The sequence below is a fragment of the Mesoplodon bidens genome (assembly GCF_964165515.1).
Source record: "Mesoplodon bidens genome assembly, chromosome: 11".
Lineage (NCBI taxonomy): Eukaryota > Metazoa > Chordata > Mammalia > Artiodactyla > Ziphiidae > Mesoplodon > Mesoplodon bidens.
Genome location: NC_138167.1, coordinates 18,552,004 through 18,576,088, shown reverse-complemented (window position 1 = coordinate 18,576,088; position 24,085 = coordinate 18,552,004). Strand labels below are relative to the sequence as shown.

Genomic DNA, 24,085 nt, shown 5'->3' with positions numbered 1-24,085 from the left:
TGAGAAGCATATATTTTTCTTAGATATAGTATGTCAATATTCATCTTTTTAGGCAGAGCTATACACTAGTAAGTGGGATTTTAATAATTCAGGTTTTAAACTCTGTGGAGTCACCATTTCCTCTCCCTCCATCCCAAATAAAGATCTTGGATATGAAGAAAACAAACAATAAGCAACCTATACTTCTTAAAATTTCCCTTCAGTTTGGTTTTGGCTTTGCTCATGTTATTTCTAGGTTTGAAATTTTCTTCTTGTGTCTTTCTCTAAAGAGATCTAATAAGTAATACAATATAACAGATTGTCCTTTAAAGCATAAATGTTTCTTTCTGAAAAAAACATTTCCATCTCTGTTTTTTCTTTGGAAATTGCTCTAAGAAACTACCAAGAAGAACAAATTATTGCTGTACATATTTTGACCCAAAGTATTTAAAGTATGTCATTGCACTTTTACTGTCCATAACACAGTCATAACTTTGATGTTGACAAGAAAATAAGGTAATAAAGCCTCAGTCACACCAGAGTTAATATATATGTTGACCTGCTATTAGATTTTAGATTATTAATAAAAATAAAAATGTATGCTATAAATAGCTATATTCTATCATACAATTTCAGATACTGATCAGGTGTTATATGTAGAAAATATAACTACCAGTAGTAATTTATTTCTTTGCTTTTTAAAAGATATTATTGCAGTTGATTTCATGGAATACAATTAATTGCGTCTCAAAGATTTAAAAAATCTCAATACAATTGCAAATTACTTGGAATAATAAGAACAGTTTCCCCTTATTTAGAATGGCTACGCTTTTACTGCACTTTTTTTTTTTTTTCTTAGTGAGTGAACAAACTTAAGGCACTTTTTTTTTTTTACCGTGACTAAGTGGGAGATTTATTCCTGAAATGCAAGATGGTTCGACATATGAAAATCAATGAATGTAATATAGCTCATTAACAGAACGAAGGAAAAATTTTATAGAAAATATATAAAGTATGTTCTCAGGCAACAATGAAATTAAACTAGAAAACAATAACAGGTATATGCCTTTAAAATTCCCAAATATATGGAAATTATAAACAGCTCACTTTTATTAAAATTAAGGCACTTTAAAAGCTGGGTTTTGGGGCTTCCCTGGTGGCGCAGTGGTTGAGAGTCCGCCTGCCGATGCAGGGGACACGGGTTCGTGCCCCTATCCCGGAAGATCCCACATGCCGCGGAGCGGCTGGGCCCGCGAGCCATGGCCGCGGAGCCTGTGTGTCCGGAGCCTGTGCTCCGCAACGGGAGAGGCCACAGCAGTGAGAGGCCCGCGTACAGCAAAAAAAAAAAAAAAAAAAAAAAAAAAAATGCTGGGTTTTGTTTTGAGTTGTTGGGTAAGCCATTCATATATTTGTATTGTTCTGAGGTTAAGAGAGATATGCTTTTTTTCTTTCTTAATTAGAGTGTTTCAAGAAGTTTCTGGATTACTACAGATGTTTTCTTTTTTTAAGTATTTCTAATACAGAACTTATTTTTATGAAATAGGAACGCTAGAAGTACTATATACCTAGAAGTTGGCCTACCCCTAAAGTGTATCATCTTGCATTTTCCATAATTATCCAAGATTCTAAATCATGCTCCTCCTTTAAATGTACATCACTATTGACAATTTTAAAAGCTCCAAAGTTTCTGAATTTTCAAAAATCTTGCCTCCTCAAAATAGCTTATGCGCATTTATTTTCCCCAAATGAGAAAAAAAATCATTATTGTCCTATCTCTTTATTTTGGCTGTAAGTCAGATAAACATAAAAACCTTGTTTTGTGCTTTTCAAAATCCAGAACTGTCTAAGAAAGAAGCAGCCTTAATCCTGAAGATATTTCCTTTCCCTGCTTCACCGGATAGAAGTATATTTTCTTCTAAATTGGGCAGTATAGAATTTGGTAAAATTTTGATGGGCAAACTTTGTATCTACTCAGAATCATTCCATATATTGTGTGTTCCCTGTAAATGATATTAGTATAATTTTGGCACAGTATTTGAATAGAACAGTTTTTGATTTGTACATGTTAGGATTCTTAATATTAGGCCAAAATATTCCTCTGTGTGAAAGAAAATAGTCTTTATGTTCCTCGAGTAAATTTAGATCCTCATTCCTGGAAGGGAAGCAAAATAAACACTTCTGCTTCCAGTCTGATTTTGTTTCATTTATGTACTTGTGTTCATAAGAGTATATAAATCTAGGCTTACACGCACCTTTTGAGGAAATCACAGTATTCTACCATCCCCACCCATACAAACGAAACCATTTTTTCATTATTCCTCAATTCAGCATTTTTATTTAATATTTCTTTTTTTTGTTTTTAGATTAAAAAATCAACTATTGACAAATATCCTACACAAAAAACAATTCTGAATAATTTTTTGGCAGCCATTTGAAATGCAGACTCCTGTATGACATGATATATTTTGGATCCAAAGACAAGAAGGGAAGAAAAAAAAAAAAAGCAGCTCTTCTGTGGCTGTGGCCATGAAGCTCAAAGAGAATACATTAATTAACCCAAGAGAATTTCTAGGGAGCTGTAGTGAGTAGCCGTAGCTTTGAAATCTAGTGATCTCTGTCCACTGTTGGGTTTGGGTCAAAGACCTTGGACAGAGAAGGAAAAAAGGGAAGGAGGTATATTATAGGAACCAGATGTTAAAAACTGATAAAGCCTGACCAGCCCCCTGCTGCTGAAGTCTACCCCACCTCCATCAAAAAGGTGACATTCTTCTCTGAAGCCCCTCTGTCCTTCGAGGAGAGAAAGAGACACAATTCTGGCTCTGCATTTTTCCTTTGGCCTACCTTGTCGAATGGCCCTAGAAGACTAAACAGGTGTTATCTACTTTTGATTTCAGTGCATTTAAATTAATCCTGTCAGCTCAGCTGTTAAAACAACTGTCATCTCCAGCTGTTAGTAATTTTCGACTGGGCACTTTCACAGGTTGCCAAGATCTGAGCCTGCATCGTGTGTCTTTCTGAATGCAGTAGAGTAACAATTGTGGGTTTTTTAAAGGGGCTTGTATTGTGATGCTGCACACATGAAATGATCGTAATAACAATAATTTCCAAAGACTCTCTTGTGCCATGTTTTGTGGTATATAAATAAACCATGTGCTGAATGCCACTCCTATCTATATTCTGTGGTGTGTTACATAACTTTCTGGAGTTTTTAATCCAGTGACCAATAAGTCAACTTGGAAAGCATAAAAGAGGGAGGTCTGGTAAGTTAAGAGACAGAGATAGTAATGCACCTGCTTGTGATGATTTCTGTGTTTCCAGAGACAATAGTTGCTTCAGGTAGATTTATGGTTTTTCTTTCACTCACTGAAATATTCAGGAAAATATTTTGTTACTTTTTAACAGTTTGAGTAACTGCTCTTTCAGGCCAAAGACAAGGTTTCTAGCTAGATCTCCTCCTATTGAAATTTTAAATCATAAGAGGCATTTATTTCACAGTTTCAATATTTAAGATCTCTTTTTTAGTTAGTATGCACTCACAGCTAATATTGTGGAGGAGAGGAAAGGCTATCAGGAAATTCAGTCTATTATCAACAATTGGAACCCACTAAAAATGTGCAGTAATTTCAACTCTGTTAAAAAAAAAGATTTTCATTTGCCACTGATGTAACCATCTGGAACCAATGAGTTTTCCTCCTATCCTAACCTTATACATTGTAAAATGGAAAAATTATAGGTTTTCTGTTTCTTTTACAAAGTCTAAATTTGGGTTAGTTTTTACTGTTAAAATGTATGCTTCCAAAGAAAAATAAATATATGTGACAAATTAATTTTAAATTGTTTGTGTTTAGGATAATAAAATCTGATCAATAATGAAAACAATTTTCAATAAAAGGTACCAGTCATAAAATTTCTGGTTAGCTTAAAATATTTTATTTGAATTTATATAATACTGATGTAGAATAATTGTCCTCTACATTTATTAATTTCTAAGGAATTTCTGATTCCACATTTTAATTTATGAAAGTATAGCTAATTTTTGAGTGGATATTACATGCACAGGGTAAATAGTAAAAAATGTAATAAAATGTGTATATTGGAAAGTATGTCTCCTTCCTACTCCTGTTCTTCACTCACCCAATTTCAGTTCTAGAATGATTCATGTAACGTTTTCTCCTGTGTATCTGCAGAGATATTTTGTGCATACACATGTAGAAATTTGAGTGTGTATGTGAAAAGGCATATACATCAGAAGGATATTATACACACACATACACGCACCCTAACTTGGATGCCGTTACACCTGGTTTTACATATGCCAGAATTTGTAACTATATTGTTTGTGACATTATTGTTATAGAGAAATTAGAAACTTTCTAAATGTCAGGGGACTAGCTATAGTATTGTGCATTCATAGATAGATTTCTGTGAGATTATTAAACATTAGGGAAATTTATCCATAGAGATATGGAAAGATATCCATGATTTATATTTTAAGTTCAGAAAGTTGCATAATAGCAAATATAGGATTACAGCAATTTAAAAGTTTATATGTGTGTTTGTATACAAATTTATTTTATGTATTAAATACTTATCTAAAGCATATATATGTTATTAATACATGTTTTATTTTGGATATTTACTTTGGCTATTTTCTATTAATATTTGACTAATTACTAGGAATTAGATCCTTTAAAAAATGAGCAATCTTTAGTAATGCTAAAAGAATTACTGATGGATTTTGCTTTTAGTTTCTATAAACATTAATTTACATAGGAATAAAGAGTCATTAAAAATGTAGGAAATATATATATGTGTAGGCACTAAATTAGAGGTGATGGGGTGGAGATGGGGGCGGTACAGAGGACCATAGGAAAGACATAAAAATGGTATTAGATTGAAATATAGAGTTAGCTTTGCTTCTTTTATTTCCAGAGCTATATTTGCGGGAATATCTCCCTTTAAAAGTTGATGAAAAAGAGGAAAAAACAGAATATGCTTGCTCACACAAGCATATCCACATAAGGAGTCTGAATTGTGAAAGAGGTATTCTTTGCTCAAAAATACTGTAACATATTTGAATTAATAAGATGCTCTTTGTATTAGTTTCCTAAGGCTGCCATAACAAAGTAACACAAACCAGGTGGCTTAAAACAATGGAAATTTACTCTTTCACAATTCTGGAGGCTAAAAGTCTGACGTCAGGGTGTCAGCAAAGCCATGCTCCCTCTCAGACCCTTGGTAGAATCCTTCCTTGCTTCTTCTTAGCTTCTGGTGGTGATCATCAGCCTTGGCATTCTTTGGCTTGCAGCTGTATCACTCTCATCTCTGCCTCAGCTGTCACATGGTGTTCTCTCTGTGTGTCTGTGCTTTCACATGGCCATCTTCTTATAAGGACCCCAGACATATTGAATTAAGGCCCACCCTAACGACCTCATCTTAACTCAATTAAATCTGCAAAGACCCTATTTCAAAATAAGGTTAGATTCACAGGCATGAGGTGTTAAGGCTTCAGCATAACTTCCTTGTGGACAACAGTTCAACCCATAACACTTTTAAAAGTACAAGCACAAATGGGTAGATAAACCAACTGACCATTCATAGATTGCTGTGAATTTATTTAATCACAGTATATTTTATGTTGATATACAAAAATAAACAGTGGAGTGTAAAAGAGGAATACAAATCTTAGTTTATACAAGCATTGAAATAGGGCACTCCACCTAAATGGACTCTTCAGTGAGAAGTCTGGCCACCTAAAAGTTGACCTAAAGGCCCTGGGTAGATATCTGAAGTGGAAAAAAGGTAGGAAATTGTGCTGAAAGGAAGATGAGACCATTGCAAAGTAAAACAAACACACTCCTTTTCCTTGTAGCAGAAAATGCTTGTGTGCCCCTGAACGCCATCTTGTTGCCCAAAGATGCAGATCCTGGCCTAAGTGTAGTCGTTAGGAAGATTACAATACCTTTTGACTGGAAAAGCTACATAGTTTGTGGATTTTTTTTAATAAATAAATTAATTTATTTATATTTTTGGCTGCGTTGTGTCTTCGCCCCTGCACGCGGGCTTTCTCTAGTTGTGGCGAGTGGGGGCTACTCTTCATTGTGGTGCACAGGCTTCTCATTGCGGTGGCCTCTCTTATTGCGGAGCACGGGCTCTAGGCATGCAGGCTTCAGTAGTTGTGGTGCACAGGCTCAGTAGTTGTGGTGCACAGGCCTAGCTGCTCCACGGCATGTGGGATCTTCCTGGACCAGGGCTCGAACCCGTGTCCCCTGCATCGGCAGGCAGATTCCCAACGACTGCACCACCAGGGAAGCCCCGTTGTGCATGTTTTATTGTTACTTGTGTTCCATTGTTACTGGGATTGTGACTCTGTTTTGCCAAACACCCTATTGTTTAAAAAACAAACCCAGAAATTACTGCAATTTGCTAAATAAAACTCTGTCTTTTACCATCCATGTCACTATTCTTACCACTACCACAGTAGGAAATTTTTTTAATGAAACAAGGATAAATTACATTGTAATGGCACTCAGGTTCTGGTTTACATTTTACATTGATTCCAGTGCTGTAAACCAAAGATCAAAAGAAATGTTTGAGTAAAGCTGACTCAAGTGAACCCCTCTGTATTTATGTCAGTGTTAAACATGTCTCCACCACCTATTAGGAGCCGAGTGTTGCAGTCAAAGCCAATCCTCCCATCTGAGTGCTCAAGACTGGGGAGGAGAAGACGTCTGGGCATCCGCTTGACCTTTACTCTGGGATCATGGGTGTCTTCTGTATTCCAGCCCTGTGCCTTCTCACGCACGCCATTCTTAGGAGCAGTGCTGAGAAATGTTAGGTCTAAGTGTAGAAGACTGATTTTCCACTGAACTACGGAAGGTTAATGGAAGAGAAAAAAAACCCAAGAAGGGAAATGGAAGAGTCTCAGTCTTCCATGGCTCTGTAAGGCTATTATTGTGAGTCACAACAGAGAAAGAATTGAAAGGATTGCCACTTGCCTTTTTTTCTTATGGCTTTTGCCAGAAAAAAAAAATGCAATTACTCATAAAACTGACTATCTAAACCTTAAAATATTCCCAATTCCATAAATTCAAAGAATGTATTACAGTGATGTATTCTCTCTGTATCTACAATCCCCTTAGAAGAGTGGTGAGTAAATGCTTTACACTGTCCGATCAGGCAAATTTCACAATTTAACTGCACATACAGTAAATTATTCACTCAAATATTAAATTTCAAGGTTATTAATAGGAAGTGATAGCAGTGTATAGAAAACTTGCAGACTGCTAAAACTTTCACTTAGATGGTAATCTTGACTTTGTTCTGAATTATCGTGGTTTGTTATGTATATTTACATAGACCAGTCTGATTCTTGTCTATCAAGTTGTGAAGACATTGTATTGGGGCTGTATAAAATGAGTAAACCCATTTCTCTTTTTTTTTTTTTTTTTTTTTTTTTGCGGTATGCGGGCCTCTCACTGTTGTGGCCGCTCCCGTTGCAGAGCACAGGCTCCGTAAGCGCAGGCTCAGCGCCCATGGCTCACGGGCCCAGCCGCTCCGCGGCATGCGGGATCTTCCCAGACCGGGGCACGAACCCGTATCCCCTGCATCGGCAGGCGGACTCTCAACCACTGCGCCACCAGGGAAGCCCCCCATTTCTCTTTTAATGGTAGAAAATAGAAACATAAAAGTCATAACAAACTAATTTTGATTAGCTTGAAAGAATGTTACTAACCTTAGTAATGCTACTTTTTAATAACATAATAACATTTATGGAGCATATAGTTTTTTTCTCAGGCATCATATACTATATACGTTTTCTTTATCTATCTCCCTATTTACCTACCTATATGCCATTATAATAGAGAAAACTGATGTCTAGATGGGCTAAATACATTGACTACAAAGTTAGAAAAAACAGGGCTAAAATTAGAGCTGTCTGATGCAAAATATTATCCATTAAACTATATCATTTCTTACAGCTTCAAGTAATATGATGAGCACGGTTAATATGAATGAATTTTTGAAGTAATGAATGAGTTCATTCATTCCCTCATTCATTTCAAAGACTCTTTTAAACAGCTGGGCTCACAAAATACTGTGACATAAAACAAGTAACTTGCCAACCGTATCACATGGAACATTACATTCTTGTGATGAAGACTTTTTTTTCCAAGTGTATCAATAGCTATATGCAATGATAGGTAGCTAGCGAAAAAGCCAGATATCAGGAAATGATAAATTCCATTTTAAAAGGCAGAGATATCTTGATGGAGAAAAAAATGGATTATTTCATTATAGAGTGATGTCACTGAAGATGGCCAGTATCTGAATAGGAAGAGGTGGGGGAAGACGCTCTAGGTCTTTGCCGAGGGGGGCTGGGTTGGGGTGAATAGTTTAACAGTTTAACGCACAGAGGTTAAAATGCATCAGGTGTCATCAGGGAAAATAAATAAATAAGTTTACTGGGGACATAGGACAAATAAATCGAAGAAAGGAAAACAAATTATATTCTAAATGTAGTTTAGGGTCAGGTTTGAGAAGCTCTAAATGCCAAGCTAAGAAGTTGAAATGCATTGAAAACTCAAAAATCATTTTCATCATTTATTATTGCACCTTACTACATAGTTGCTTGAGTTACTTTTGGCTAACGGTGATTAACAAACAGTAGTGTCATGGATGTCCTGATATAGATCAATATCTATGGATTTTTTTTCCATTTTAATAGGATTTTAGGTACCATAGATAGTGTTGGTACTAAAGATAGTGTAATTAGTTAGCCCCAAGTTTAGATGATGTATCTACAATGGATTTTATGTTGCTTTTTTATAGAACTTGTATTTTACTGTAATCCTTGTAATACTTATTTCTGCCATGAGATTTTAAGTATTTTGAGGCCAGGAAGCTTGTTTATTTACTAAATATCATGTACTGAAGCAGACTTCAGTACATGATACTTGCCTAATTATTGTTTATTGAATGAGGGGATTGGTGAAATGTTGGATGCTTGGTAAAGTAATTATTTGCTAAATGGGTAACATTTAAGCAAACAAAACTCAAGTCATAACTCTCTTTCTTCCTCTTCCGGCAGCTCTATCTGAACAGACATTCATATCTGAGGTTTTGTCACCATATCGTAGGTTTTCACACTGCTGAGATATTATTCTTGTTGTACCATCTTTATGAAGCTTTTAGCCCTTCACTTTACAGGATAATGTTTATAAGTCCTTGCAAATTCAGCTAAACATTACCTCTTCTAAGAAGGATTTTCTTACCTGTTGTCAGGCTGGTTAGAAATTTGGCCTCTGTGCTCATGTTTTATCCCTACGTGAGATTTACTTTTTATACATGATATCATTTAATCACTCTATTTCACAGTCTCTTTCTCCACTAGACTATAAATGTCTTGAAGGCAGGGACTATGTCATTTCATTTTTGTGTTCTAAGGATAATACAGTACTTGGTAGATAGCAAATTAGTATTAATTTTTTTTTTTTTTTTTTGCGGTACGCAGGCCTCTCACTGTTGTGGCCTCTCCCTCTGCGGAGCACAGGCTCCGGACGCGCAGGCTCAGCAGCCATGGCTCACAGGCCCAGCTGCTCCGTGGCATGTGGGATCTTCCCGGACTGGGGCACGAACCCGTGTCCTCTGCATCGGCAGGCGGACTCTCAACCACTGCGCCACCAGGGAAGCCCTAGTATTAAATATTTGATGAAAGAACGATGGATTAAAGATTGGGAGATTTGTTAGGAGGCTATGAGAGTGCTCTATAGCAGAGGCCGTTAAGACCTAAACAAGGTTTTTGTCTTTACGAACAGAGAGGGAAGTAAGAATTTCAGAACTATTGAAGGGTAAAAATTAATGAGACTTGATGGCAGATGTTATGTGAAGACAAAAACAGAGAGAAGTTAAAGATGCAAAGTGACTGGCAATATGCAGGTGCCATGAAATGAAGTGGAGGAACCAAGAGACGGACCTGATTCTTTGTTGAGACAGATAATGAGTCCTCTCCTGGACATAACCATTTTGAGGTGCCACTGGGCAATACTGAGAGGTTCAGCAAGTAGTTAGTAAGAAACTGGAATTTGAAAGAGGTCAGGAAAGGACCTAAGAATTTGCAAACCATTCACATAGTAGTGATAGTTGAAGTGGTTGAGTGCAAGAGATTATAATAGAGAATTTAGAGAAGGATGACTGAATCTTGTGGTACACCTGCTTATGGCACATTAAGAAGAGTAACAGAAAATAGTGAGAGAAGAAAACAAGGAAAGAACAATTTCAGGAAAGTTAAATTTGAATTGAATATAGTTTTCTGTGGTTTTCTTCCCAACTTTATTGAGGTGTAATTGACAAAACTGTAAAATATTTAAAGATGATATGCATTGTGAAAGGATTTCTACATCTAGTTAATTATGTAGTTTCAAGAATATTGGAGGAGAATGGCTAGAGTATTAGTTGTTAACAGTATAATATTCTATAGTGTGGTTTATAAGCAGGTAGCTATTGATCTAGTCTGAAGCCAGATGGCAGAGGATTAAGAACACAAAAAGGAAAGCAAGTAAAATGGTAAATCATGTGAGTAGCAGAGTTAAGATAAATAATTGTTTATTGGCCATTTCTACTTTCACCTAAAATAGCATACAAACCCATGGAGGATGCTCATGTGGATTGTATTGAAATGTATTGTTGAAACACATACATTTCACAAACAACTACAGTTGTCACTTATCTTTCCTGTGTACCTGGGAAGACAAAGGTTAGGGTAAACTCTTTTTGAATATTCTACTTTTCAGTGTTAATGATAATCACAGAGCCAAACCATATTGATTTCCACCAGTGAATCATGTTTTATGAATGTGTTATATTTTGAGATAGAAGACTCCAGAGTTAGTAAATATATGAGGAATCTGAATGGCTAGTGTTTTTAATGAAAGTTACATGGTGAATATCCATTGACTTGCCCCTTTATAAAACCATGAATCAGGTTTCATGTTTAAAAAAGTAAAAAGATAATTAAATGTCCCCTAAAGTGTGTTCCATGTCTAATAGTTTGAATTTTACATTTGTAGTATATATTTCCTGAAGAGGGCCTTCTTCTTATGATAGCTGAGGGTAGATTGTGAAAACCATCGTCTTCTTTACCAGGATTGCTAGGACATGGTAATAGCAGAGAGAGTGAAATGAATGAAAATACCTTATTTGTTTCCCCCAACTATAGAATTTTGTCAGTACAACCGAAAGTGTGAAAATCATTTACATCTGAAGGCAGCAATAGGAGTGAAATCTAAATCCATGTACCACTGTAAATTAATTGATAGCAATCAACTGAAACTATGTGTAAATAACATTTTGATATAAAAGTAAATAGTGTTTCAAAGTGTGGAGAAAACCCTAGGTGTAAGAATTCATGCTTTGCTAAAAAGTAAAATGTTGATTTATAACATAGGGGAAATCTTATGACCTAATATTTGATTACATCAAGCTGAATTTTTACATTTCACCAACAAAAGGTGTGTTTTTTAAGGAATCATTCCAGTAGAAATGTGGGCTCCATTCAGTTGAGCTTTAGCACGATAGGTAACCTACTGGATAAGCCAGAGGTTGACTATGGTTGAATTACCACTGTCTTTTGATGATGACTTCCAAAAATTCTGTAGGCTATATGGGTTTGGAAGGTTGAAGGAAGGCATTAAACTTGACACACTGTTTCCTTATTCCTTGTTCATGTTCTCTTTTCCTCCTTTTCCCCTTCTCTTGTTTTGTCCTCCTTTCTTTCCTCTTTCTCTTATTAACCACTGTCTCATAATTAAAACAGGTCCCCAGTTCTTTCATGGCCAGCAAGTCCTCTACACTGGGTTTTGCTTAGGGGCTGTCTGTAGGCTTAGTTGCTGTAAAACTGCCCCAGGAGCCAAGGGAAAATGGATAACAAGACTGCCTGTTCCTGGTGAGGCTTCTCATTTGCTTTTTAGGAAAATAAGCCCAAAGAGGAATGGGATGCCACAACAATAGCGATTTCCCAAAGGAGTATTTCTCAAAGTGTGGCCCAATGCCCAACTAACTGCTTTATAATAACAGAGTGCCTTTTAATATGACTTCATTTTAACAAGTTCTCCAAATGACTAAATGATTCTCATTATTCTCTAATTTAATTTTACAATCCTGTAAGGCAGGATTATTCCAAATTTACAAATAAGGAAATGATTATAAAGGCTATATATGATACTCCTAAAGAAATTTCTAATGAGAACACTTGTTTATTTTATGATACACTTTCCTCTTTCAGGGCTGTTACTCTTGTAAACATAGTTTGCCATGTGAGCAACTGCAGTGATCTTTTTCTTCAAATGCAGTGCTTTTGAGGAGTATTTAGAGGAGTAGGGCAGGCATAAATGGAAATAGTAAGACTAAAATTTTTGGCTCTTCATCTGTATTTGTGGATTTGCAGTGTAGATACTTAACGCCTTGATCATGTATACAGAAGTTTTATTTTGTTTTATAAAGAAAATTGATAGCTAAACGTCATATCATTTTTGTCCCAATTTTGAAGTAATACTATATCCTACTTATCATTAACGTGTATATTTTAAGCACCCCTTTCTCACTATGTTCATTCCTTTGGTTCATGTATATGACAGTTGTTCATCCATATATTAACAAATGTTTATGGAGTTCTTAGTATGTTTGGGCACTGGATTGACACAATTTCATGAAAGCTTATCAGCATTTTGTATCAGAATTAAGAAAGCATTATGACATCTTCCATTATTCTCACTGACATTTTGGATCTCACTCTAAGAATATTTCAGGTCTTTTAAATGCACTGTTATTTATGTCAGTGACATATTTTTTTAAATTATGTATTTATATTCAATACCTTTAGAAGATTAGCATTGAAATTGCATTATTGAAAATTAATCTAGGTTATTATTTATTGTGAAATGCATTATATCCAACTTTAAGTCTCCAGAGGTACAATAAATGGTTGTTAAACTTTATATAGTTGTTTCAAGTAGAAGCAGCTATAGTTATAGAACGTGATCTCCTTAATCTTATCTCTAGAACACTGTCTATAATTTTGTCAGATAAATTTTCTTCAGAGTACTAATATTGAAAAGGTTTTCTTTATTGTGTACTTAATAAAGACAACAAAAGTGTTAGTTGAGAAAGGCTGAACTCACCTTGTTGAATAAACAGTTTGGTAGCTGGTATCTGAACCCTGCCTCTGATTCTAGTAAGAGTATGAACCCTTAATTTGCGGTATATCAAAATGGCAGCCATGGGAGTGGGAAAGACAATAATCTTGTATTTTTTGCAGGCAGCACAAATCATTAGATCCTTAGATTTAATTCAATTCGACATATACTTATTGAATGCTTGTTGTATCCAAGTCAATGTTCTAGGTACAAGAAACATAGCAGAGGGCAAGACAGAAAACCCTAAATTTATGTCTCTCCAGTGAGAGGAGTCAGATAATAAATGTAATGAATAGGTAAAATATATAGTTTGCCACATAAAAATAAGTGACATGGGGAAAAATAAGGCATCGGGTAGAGATTGGGAAATGTAGGGAATGATAGATTTATAAATTCTTCCTGAGAAAATGACATTTGAGCAAAGACTTGAAGGAGTTGAGGGAGCAAGCTATGCAGATAATTTGGGGGGAGATCATGGTAGGTAGAGAGTAGAGTGCAAAGAGCCTGGTGGGTTTGAAGAACAGCAAGGAGGCCAGTGTGGCTGAGTGAAATGAGGTAAGAAGAAGCCAGGTGGAAGTGAATACAGAGAGGTAAAGGGGACCTAGATGATGGAATGTTGGAGGCTACTGCAGGGACTTTGGATTCTACTGAGAGAACTGAAAACTATCAAAGGGATTCAAGCAAAACAGTGCTATGAAATGCCTCTATAGCATAAAATATTACTTATACTTTCAGACTTCTCTGGAACAGTGCCAAAGTTTTAGAGGTGTCAGGAGTTACCCCAGAAGTTTTAATTCCAAATCAGATAGGTACATGAAGTCCACTTTCACATCTGGACCTTTTTTTCAAGGCTCCATTGGGACCTGCTCTAAGATTTAGATTCCTTGTTTTTTGTTTTTGGACAAAATAAGCAGAATTTCTACTTTTCTGTCTTTTTTTCAGGATTATTTAAGGACAGAAGCTCAAGTGAAGGGTGACTCAGTGATCCCATCATTGCTTCATAATTTAGGAATTTGGCCAGGTGACCCGCATAGCCTGATGCTTTCTATAAAAGCCTATTCTATGGCCAAGATGCACCTGTCTGTATCCTCAGTACTTTAAAAGCAGATTTCTGAAACACTGCCCCCAAAATATTAAAGACAAAGCTTATAGGTATAAATATCTATTCATCTAAATGTACCAACACCTAGTCTGAAAAAAAAATGATGCTTTCATTTTAGAAGAGTTCAAACAATTAGGTACCGAAAGAACAAGAGGACATCAGGAATCCATTCTAGTAATATGATTTAAACTGATTAAGCGTCTGGTGGTGATTAAGACCACTTTGAAGCTGCATTTTTTTCAGATTTTACATTCAAGTTAGACTCATGTTTTGCTTCTTTAAGATGTCTTAAATACGGTTACTAATTTCTCTTTAAGTAAAAATATCTCTTGTGAAATAGTATGGAGATAAACATACAAGCTTAGCTCCACCTTCTCTCATGTATTTGTAGATATATTTTACCTTAAAGCTTTGGCAATGTGGAAAATGTTTAAATGCACACACACACATATACTACTGTATAAGAATGAATAAGCACACTGAATTAGAATGAAAGTTACTATATTGCTGATCTCTTTAGGTAGTTTCTATATAGTTTTTTCATGTACTGGAATGGTAAAACTCTATCATTTTGCAGTTAGGAGCAGTTGATCTTCAATTAAGAGAATCAGTTTAGGAGCTAAAACACAGTTTGAGAGCCTAATCCAGACTTAATCCCTCCTACCTAGTTCCCAGTAAGGCCCAGTAGAATGTAAAAATTTCACCACCAGTGATAACCATATTTTTCACCTGCCTGTTCTCCAACTTTCACTGTCATTAAACTCCTTGATAAAATTTTTAAGTGTTAGCTATGCAACTCAGCTATGAATATAGCTACAGCTATGAATAAAGCAACTCAGTTACTTTCCTGGTAACTTATGAAATTCTGACTACTCATTCAAATATACTTTTCTTTTACCCTTTCCTGGAAATTTATCCTCCAGGAATACTTAAAAGTCTTTAGAATAATGATACATTTACTTTCCCTCCTTTTCTCCACTGACCAAAGCTATCTTCTTAGGTTCTGAGGGGCTTAGTTCAATGTTGCATTACACTTCATACTAAGAAAGAAAGAATTCAGCTGCCAGGCAATACTTCTAGGCAAAGGGACTTTGAATGAAATAGTATATAATTTGAGTTGTAAACACCATGGATTCATTGTAGTTTAAAAGTATTCATCATAACTGAGTTGTAGTTAAAAGGATTTGGTAGATGATTGCGTATTGATAGGTAACAGTTAGGGGTTTTCCAGACTCCCTTTTATGTGGCTGAATGGGAGCTGCATATAAGTCAGGTTTAGACTCCTAAATTACACCCTGCTTTTTGACCTTGTCTTCCAGACTCCAAAGTATTTTTTTAGTTCATTAGTTAAATACTACCCAGTCATTTAAATGCCAGAAAACTCCATTTTTTTGAAGATTGTTTCCAGGAAGGGAAAATGGTAATCAATAGAGATGCTACAAATACTTTTGTATTTTGTGTGCACACACACGTGTGCACACAAACACACACACATTCCTGAGGATGTCCTTCCATAAACTGTAGCTTCATTGTATAACAGCAACCTTTGGAAATTCACTAACTTGTAATGCACAGCAAAGGCTCTGTTCCATGGTTAGTTCTACCCACAAAACTCCCATTCAGCATTTTTTCTGTTTTCCTGGATTATTTGAACAGTTAATAGGCACATACACATGAGCACACACTCAAACATACGTGCTTATTCCACATCACAAAAACCACCCTCACATTTGGCTCTCATCTGATCCTCAATTTAGCCACAAGGCCAGACTTAACAAGCTTGCGTTAACTCTGTTAAAAAGGTATCCAAAAGTAGTCTCAAAAGGTAAAATTTGAGGAACATAGTTGAGGTAAGGAAAGGGGAAAATTATATTTAAAATCATAATATAACTTTCTGTACTAAACAGAATAAATCTCTGGAGCATCTCTTGTTAGCATTTTTCATGAACTCTCTGTTCTTGGAAAAATCTTACAGGAGTTCATTCTTTAAACATAAAGAGTAGTAGCACTAGACACTTGATGGTATTATGCTTTACTCTTGAGGTTCTCTTATTGTAGATTTGTTAGAAGTGTGTTATTTTATTTTTTTAATACATCAGCTGGATTGTAAGAAATTATCTTTCTAATCTAAGGTAAACAGTACATTTTAAAAGCTGTTATTAAGAGAGATAATTGGCATTTATAGGAGTCAATTTTACTTAAGAAGTGATATTACTTTAATACCAATACTATAAAAATGAGATATTCTTTTGTAGACCTAAATAAATCAATCCTAAGTTAATCAGCTTTATGATCAGCTGAATATATGAAAATATGTATCTAAAAGTCATATTTTTATGAAAAAGGCTAAATTTAAAATTGTCTTTTGCAGAAATATTGTTTTTAAATGTTCTTATTACAAAGAACACAAAACATTTCCAGTTAGAATTATGTTTTTGTTTTTCTTACGTTTATTAAATGACTACTTTGTGAAAGACATTATTCTATCTGTTGCAGGAAATGCTAAAATGAGTTAGACTCGACCTCTAAGCCTACTGGGGAGAATGAAGAATAACACTAGCATTTCATGGCAGTTTTCTTATGGCATCTCATTTATCCTAGTAGTTTATAATCTACTGACAGACAGTGATACATGTAACTGTTAGACAACAGGATTTGTGAAAAGTATTTTGGCATCAGCTATATGGTTGTATTCTTGAAAACTCTCATAGTAAGAGAGTTTGCTTTATAGAAATTAAGACCTTATAGTGAATGAGGATTTATAAGTCAATGTCTATAAATATATATTTAGGTGAATAATAATCTGGTAAATATGTATATAAGTGCTTATTTTATATTCACTAAAATAAACTAGTAAGAACAGCATATCAGTTAAAGGAAAGTCAAAGTCTCTCATATTACATACGACTATATTAAAATAGAGGGTCATTCCTTTTTAGATAAAACTTTTCTGATATTCTTCCCCTGTAGTTTCAATGAAGTGCTTGGTAATTCATTTTACATTAATCATTTTAATGAAGGATTATACAGAAAGAGCATTCATCTTCATAGATTTATCTTTAACAAATCAGACGGCCATAGCCACCATACCCCATGAAAGTAAGAAACCTGGAGAATCATTCTCTCTTGGGAAAGTTGATATAAAACGTTAGTACCTAGGTCATGAAATTTAAGAAGACAGTCTGTGTTTTGCAAATGCAGAGTCAACAAGTGCAGGACCCTAGGAGTGAGTCTCTTCAGCGTTTGCACTCTAGGTGCCTTTCTTGCCTCATCCTTATCCAGCTCTGAAGGCAGAGACTAGGTTTATCTTGCCTTTTGCTATACCATGTAGTTGTAACACACATACATTAATGTACTAAATTCAGAATATTACTCCCTACAGCTTCAACATTTTTTGCTTAATCTTCATGCAACATTATCTTGCTTACCCTAAACATGCATCAAGCAATTGAGTAAATTCTGCAAGAGGGTTGGAACCTTTTAGAATTCTCCACCCATTCCCCGCCATTCTTAGGTCAGGAATTTGATAGCTTTCCTAAATACAGAATGGTTTTAATGTTTATATAGTCATTCTGTTTGTTTTTCCTTTAGTCTAATTTAGTTGGTTCTTAAACATCTGTGTGCTTAAAAGTTTACTGTTTAGGGTTGGGTACACAAAATGCATACTGTACCTTCTGGGCAAATAAAAAGGTTTTCAAGGGTTATTTTCTCTATTAGCTACTTTTGACTAATGTGCTGATTTTAGAGTCTGTCCCTCACCCTGAGAGCCTGGCCAAGAGTACATGGCACAGAGTAGGCACTTAATAAATGTCTGTTGAATAAATGGCTTATAGTGTAACTACCAATTTTTTACTTTAAAACTTGGAGTCACTCATGATTCACATGTATTTTATCGAGAATTCTTGCAGTGATGAAAAAAGTATACAAATAAACATCTACTTATTTTCACATGAGGAGAATTTACAGGTAGGGGAAGATTACTGTAATTTCAGTGGAAGTTCTAAAATCCATAGGCGAAAATCTTACAAAGAGGAAAGTTTAGATTTTTCCCATATTTGCCTGATTTTGTCTTTGAAATTTTTGCCTTGATAATTGGGTTTGAATTTCAAAAACTTAATTAAGGTCTCAGTGATTTTCTTTATAACGGCTCATTTTACACATAATTTTCACACATAAAAATCCAAACTCATAAATACGATAAAACGTTTTTTTTCTGATTGGGGATAATCTCGTCAAGAGCTGTGGGATGATTTTACCCCGTATTCTCTACTGATAGTTACTGAGTCCGAGTAACTTATATAAACAAACTACTCTAAATGGATGGCCAATCTTCACAATTTATATCATCTTTTTTTTTTAATTGGCTGAATTTGTAGTCTAATTCATCCAAACTTTAGGACTTGATATACTTTCACAAGAACACAGATTGTGGATGCAGAACTTGCAATAAAGTTTCCATAGCACATAACAGTCTTCATGTGCTCAAAATAGCTTCCAATGTCCAACTCATTAAACACTGCAGATGAAATGCTCTGAAACGCAATGTCTTTCTCCAATAAAAACAACTGGAAATTCGAGCATACGTGCATAGTTAAGCAAACTATGTCTTAGAGAATAGAACTGGAACACAAAATGATTACTATTCTATATTTGTGAGTTGGACCCTAGAACTTTTTTTTTTTTCTGTGTAGCATGAGTCCTATGGCATTGCACACCTATGGTAATAGGCACTTTGTCTTAAGAAGAGATGCCTCTGTGTAATTAATGTCTGATGGATAGGTTGAGAAAAATAGACTTTTTGCTCTGAAACTTTGATCATCAGCAGTTGGTAGACTGATAGCAAGGTTTATTGAGATAGGGAACACTGGAAGAATTGAAGAAACAGGGTTTTGCCAAGTCCAAATGAAAATTTTGCTAATAACTTGCTGTAAGAATATAGGTAATTTTTCCTTAATTTTTAAGGAATATTAATTATCATAGAGCAGGTATAAGGATTAAATGAGATTACACACATAAAAAGCCTATTATGTGCTTGGCCCTTAGTATGAACTCAATATTTGGATGTTGTTCACAGAACTTTCCTGTGTATGTGTGTGTGTGTGTGTTAATTTATGTATTTGTGGGGGTCAGGGAAGGACTGAAAGAAGGGAGAGTGTAGCTGTTGTGTGATAAATATTAGAACTGAGCATAGTCTTATAAAGATTACTATTGAGTTATTTATTGTATGTATCATATCCAGTTCTTGATAAAATGTTTACTTTTTAAAAACAATGCTTTTCTTAAAAACTTTATCCAGATTTAGGAGATGCTTATGTATATTTTGCAAATCATGACACTTAGATGTGATTATGAAAAAATAAAACTCACATAAACATAGAAAAGTTTATTTAAATGAAGAGGAATAGTATCTTCTGGCAGTTAGGTAGAAAATTAAAGCAAATGTTGTTCTATTACATACATTTGTTTTCCAATTTTATACTTATAGTGATTAACATATTGAGTCCAACTGGTAGGTACATTCTATACGAATGTATTTCTGTATTTGATGATGTTATGCACAGATTAAAGATTTATTACTGGTTTACCTTCTCTTAAGAATACTTATAGAAAACATCCTGTGATAGATACCATATAATTCATTCCACGAATGACTCGTGGGGTTGAGCTTGATAAAGCTGAAGTGTTCTATTTCACTGAGAGGCACAGATTTGTTGATTTTGAGAAGGATGGAACATCTCCGTGTCCCTATGTATATATGTATATATGTGTGTGTATACATATGTGTGTGTGTGTATATCTATCTTTTAATTTTCCTCCTCACACATATCTGGTAATATTCAGATCAAGAAGATTTGATTTGATTTGTTGTATTCAAACAATAGTAAAAGTGATTTTGTGTTCTATTACCTTTTTCTGTGATCTCCTTGTAGGCCTTGAAATAGAAGTTGGCATATTTGTAAATATGATTTTCTTTCCTAGGTCTTTTGAAAGTTTATTTGCTTGGCAGATAAATTATCCTGAGAATTCAGTGGTAACTTTGGCTATATTAACACACTAAGAAATTAGCTTTCAGAGATCTAGGTTACTGGTTCTCTGTGTGTTACTACTATGAAGGTAATTGGTTCTAACGTGATAATTTAAAAATTGAGGCTCTCAGCGCATAACTCAGTTCTTGAAATAGGTTAGGCAAGAAAGCTGAAACTATATACCACAAATATAAATCCTGTCTGTAGCAGTTTTAACTTTGAAACAGCTAGCCAGGCAAAATCTATATTGAAGCTAACACTTTAGAAGGTTGTTTGAATGGACAGACGAATACTCCTACCCCCTTAAAGGTAAACAATAGAAAAAGTTAGCTTGCTTTGAAGTCTTTCCCAGTTGTAGTGATATATTTGTACTGATTCATTCAAGTATTCTGGGCTTCTTATAATCAATAGCATCTGGCCAAAGAACAGTTTAAAACTCTCTGGCTCACATAGGTATTTAACCCTGACTCTGCCCCTGTACACATGATGCTTTAATTTAGAGAGTAATCTTAAAAGAAATATTGTATTCTCCTTTAAAAATAGGCCAAAGGCAGAATGAGGAAAAATCACAAGTAATAGTACACCTTCTCCTTCATATCACGTTTACTAGAAAGGATAGTTTTCCTTCTATCACTACTGGTAAGAATAGGAAAAGGCACATTTTCATTGAATCTTGTTGGAAATAGGTATTATTACTGTTGGACTTAAAATGCATGTTAGGGACAGGGTAAGACAGGTTTTGAATATATTAATGTAATTTAATGTTTTTGTTTGAAAAAATGATCCGAGTTAAGTTATAAAAATGGATAACCTATGATTGCATTATGATTCAGTCATCTATTTAATTCTTTCTTTCTTTCCTCCTTCCTTCCTTTCTTTCTCTTTCTTTCTTTCTCTTTCTTTCTTTCTTTCTTTCTTTCTTTCTTTCTTTCTTTCTTTCTTTCTTTCCTTTTCTTTTCTTTTCTTTCTTTCTCTTTCTTCTCCTTTCCTTCCTCTATTTCAGAGATGATCTATGTCATGTATCATATTATATGTCAGGTAGACAGGATTCAAGAATTACTGATATAATTCCTATCTCGGTAACACAGACCCCCAAATTCCCATTCAGTATTCTTTGTGTTGTAAATGTTTTGGGAGCCAAGGAAAGACAACTGAGAAACAAACAAGGAGAGCAGTCAGAAAAAAAGCTATTTTTTCTTAGTATACCATCTCACGCCTTTTAAAAAATACACAGTAGTGTACCTTTCTTATAAAACTAAATTTCTTGGGCATATTTCTTTCTTACATCAGCCAAGGAGATATATGATTAAAAAAAAAAAAAGTGGCAGTTCTCCAATCAGAGGAAAAGATTCATTGACAGACCTTGGGTATAGGTTATAAATATTCTCTATGGCCCTTAATGTATTTATTTTTATTTTGTGTGGAGCTTCTTTAGCTACAGTAAACACAGAAACAGTACAATTTATTGGTACTTATCATTTCTTTGTTTAACTCAGTATTATCTTCATTTCCAATGAATGGTGCCTGGCACACATTGTGTGCTCAATACATATTTATTGAATCAATCTAATAAGCAAAAATAATTTCTACTTTCCATTTTCTTGTCAAGTTGTATAAAATCTGAAGTCTGTTGTTCAATTATCAAAAGCTCAGTTGCAAAATAGAATATTCATGTCTGATTACTCTTAGTCTAAGCATACCTAAAGGTTTCAAAATTTTATCCCTAGATGAAGCAGAATTTCACGTTCCATTCTTAGGCCATTGTACAATTGTTTTTATTAAACCGTGCTTTGACATTATATCATTAGTCTGCATTGAGGAGTTTAAAAAGAAATGTTCATAAAAACATGCTATTGCAAGGATATAGTTCTCTAAATCAAATCGGGTGTTCCATTAATGAGTACCCATGGGAAGATTTTCATTCAGATTTGTGCATCAGGAAAAGCTTTTTTGTATCTATGCAACTGATTTGTTTTTATCTGATGGACATCATGAAACTGTAAACTGCTTCTCTTGTAGGTCTGAGTTGTAGGAGGCACTGGCAGTTGTACCAAACCTTAGGTTTGTATGTGCTACTCTGAGATCTGACCCCCTCAAGTCATTTTATTTCAAATCTTTCTTTTTCTACATTTTCTTACATATTTTTATTGTTGCATTTTATATCTATCTACAGCTCCAATTTTTTTCTTTTTTAATAAGTGAAGAGCATAAAAAAGAATGCATATTTCAGTTTTTTCAGGACACTTTCATAACTATTTTAGCTATCATTCAATCCTAATTTTTATTATAGCTAGTATAGTGTCTATAGAAATACCAATATTAAATACATATATGAGCAGTTATCCTTTTCATTGTGTTCACATGATAAGACAGCTTTCCTTCTTTTCAGATTGTTACTTCCTCTGCTGAATCTCAGGTCCAAACAAGAGCACTTTCTCATTTTCCCACATATTTTCCCTACTAATGTTGGTGAGACATGATCATTGAACCCTGAATCATAATATCATGAATTTGTATCTTTGAAACCTTATTTCACTTTACAATAATATCAGTAATGTTTTTAGATTTTGTAGTATGTCTATGCTAAGCTAAAGTATCTCTGATCAGTTAGAAAGTAGCTGGCAGTATGGTTTATTTCTCAAATAATACAGTTTTACACACAGTACTGTGTTCTCATAATAACAACTGAATATTCCCATGTTAACAATGAGTGTTTCTTGTAAGGAATATAATTATAATTATATTTAAGTTGGTATTGATATATTACAGATAGCAATGTTCATTGTATGTGCAAACTTTGGATCAAAGCAAATGAGTAATTCTCTTTAATAATAAGGAAAAGAGATTTTTAATTGCCCTTTAGTATAATACAGTATAGAACATTTGGGGCTAGGATTCAGGAGGCAGGGTCTAGTCCATGCACTTTTGCTGACTCGACATAAAATCCATTTGTGTTACGTTTAAAACTACCCTGAACAACACCTTACAATTACATTTTTAGGTTGGATAAGATTTTACAGTCTCATTGCCCACTATTGAAAACTTATAAAATGCTTTGTTTTCTTAAGAACACAAAAGCATTTAACTCCACTACCTTGTAAAATTACATGATCTCTGTATTAGACCTATGATGTTTTTAAGAAGTTAAATGTACTGTAGAGTAGAATTATATAACCTTAAACTGTCAAAGCCACTTAGTTCAGCCCTAAATTGATACATGAAATTTCATATATTAACTCAACCAATATTTACTGCCTACTTTGTCTTAGGCACTGTTCTAACTCTTGGGGACACAAAGAAAATAGGAAAGATATAGTGTCTTCTCTCAAGGACCTTACTGTTTAGTTGGGAGACAGAAAAAAAAGTCTGTAAGTTATAGCATACCCTTACAGATGTTTTGGTAAGACAAAGCTGTATTCAGCAGGTACACATTAGTAACATTAAAATTATTCTTTATCATTGGTCACTAGCCAATATCTCAAGGCCCTGAATGCCCCTTTACTACCCTAAATGTCTCAGCCCTTCCCCAGGACCACTTTGGCCTCTCAAGATCCAAGAATTTCATGCCTGGCAGTTAACATAAGGCTTCCATGACCATGCTTTAGTTATTGGGTCTGCAGTACTAGTTGTTAAGTGTTTTAGGTTTTCATTATTGTTTTTTAAACAAATTTTGAATATAACCCCAGGATGTATATATGCATAGTGATATCAAAATCAAACTGGGACCTCAGAGGGGGGCTTTCTGGAGGAGGATGTGCTTAAGCTGACCTCTAAAAAATGAGTGA

The 24,085-nt window shown here is 34.6% G+C and overlaps 1 protein-coding gene across 10 annotated transcripts in view; it reads left to right on the top strand.

Annotated features, from left to right (window-relative positions):
• Positions 1 to 24,085, top strand: part of SOX5 (SRY-box transcription factor 5) — a 1,022,130-nt gene that overhangs the window by 744,800 nt on the left and 253,245 nt on the right. The window lies entirely within an intron of this gene.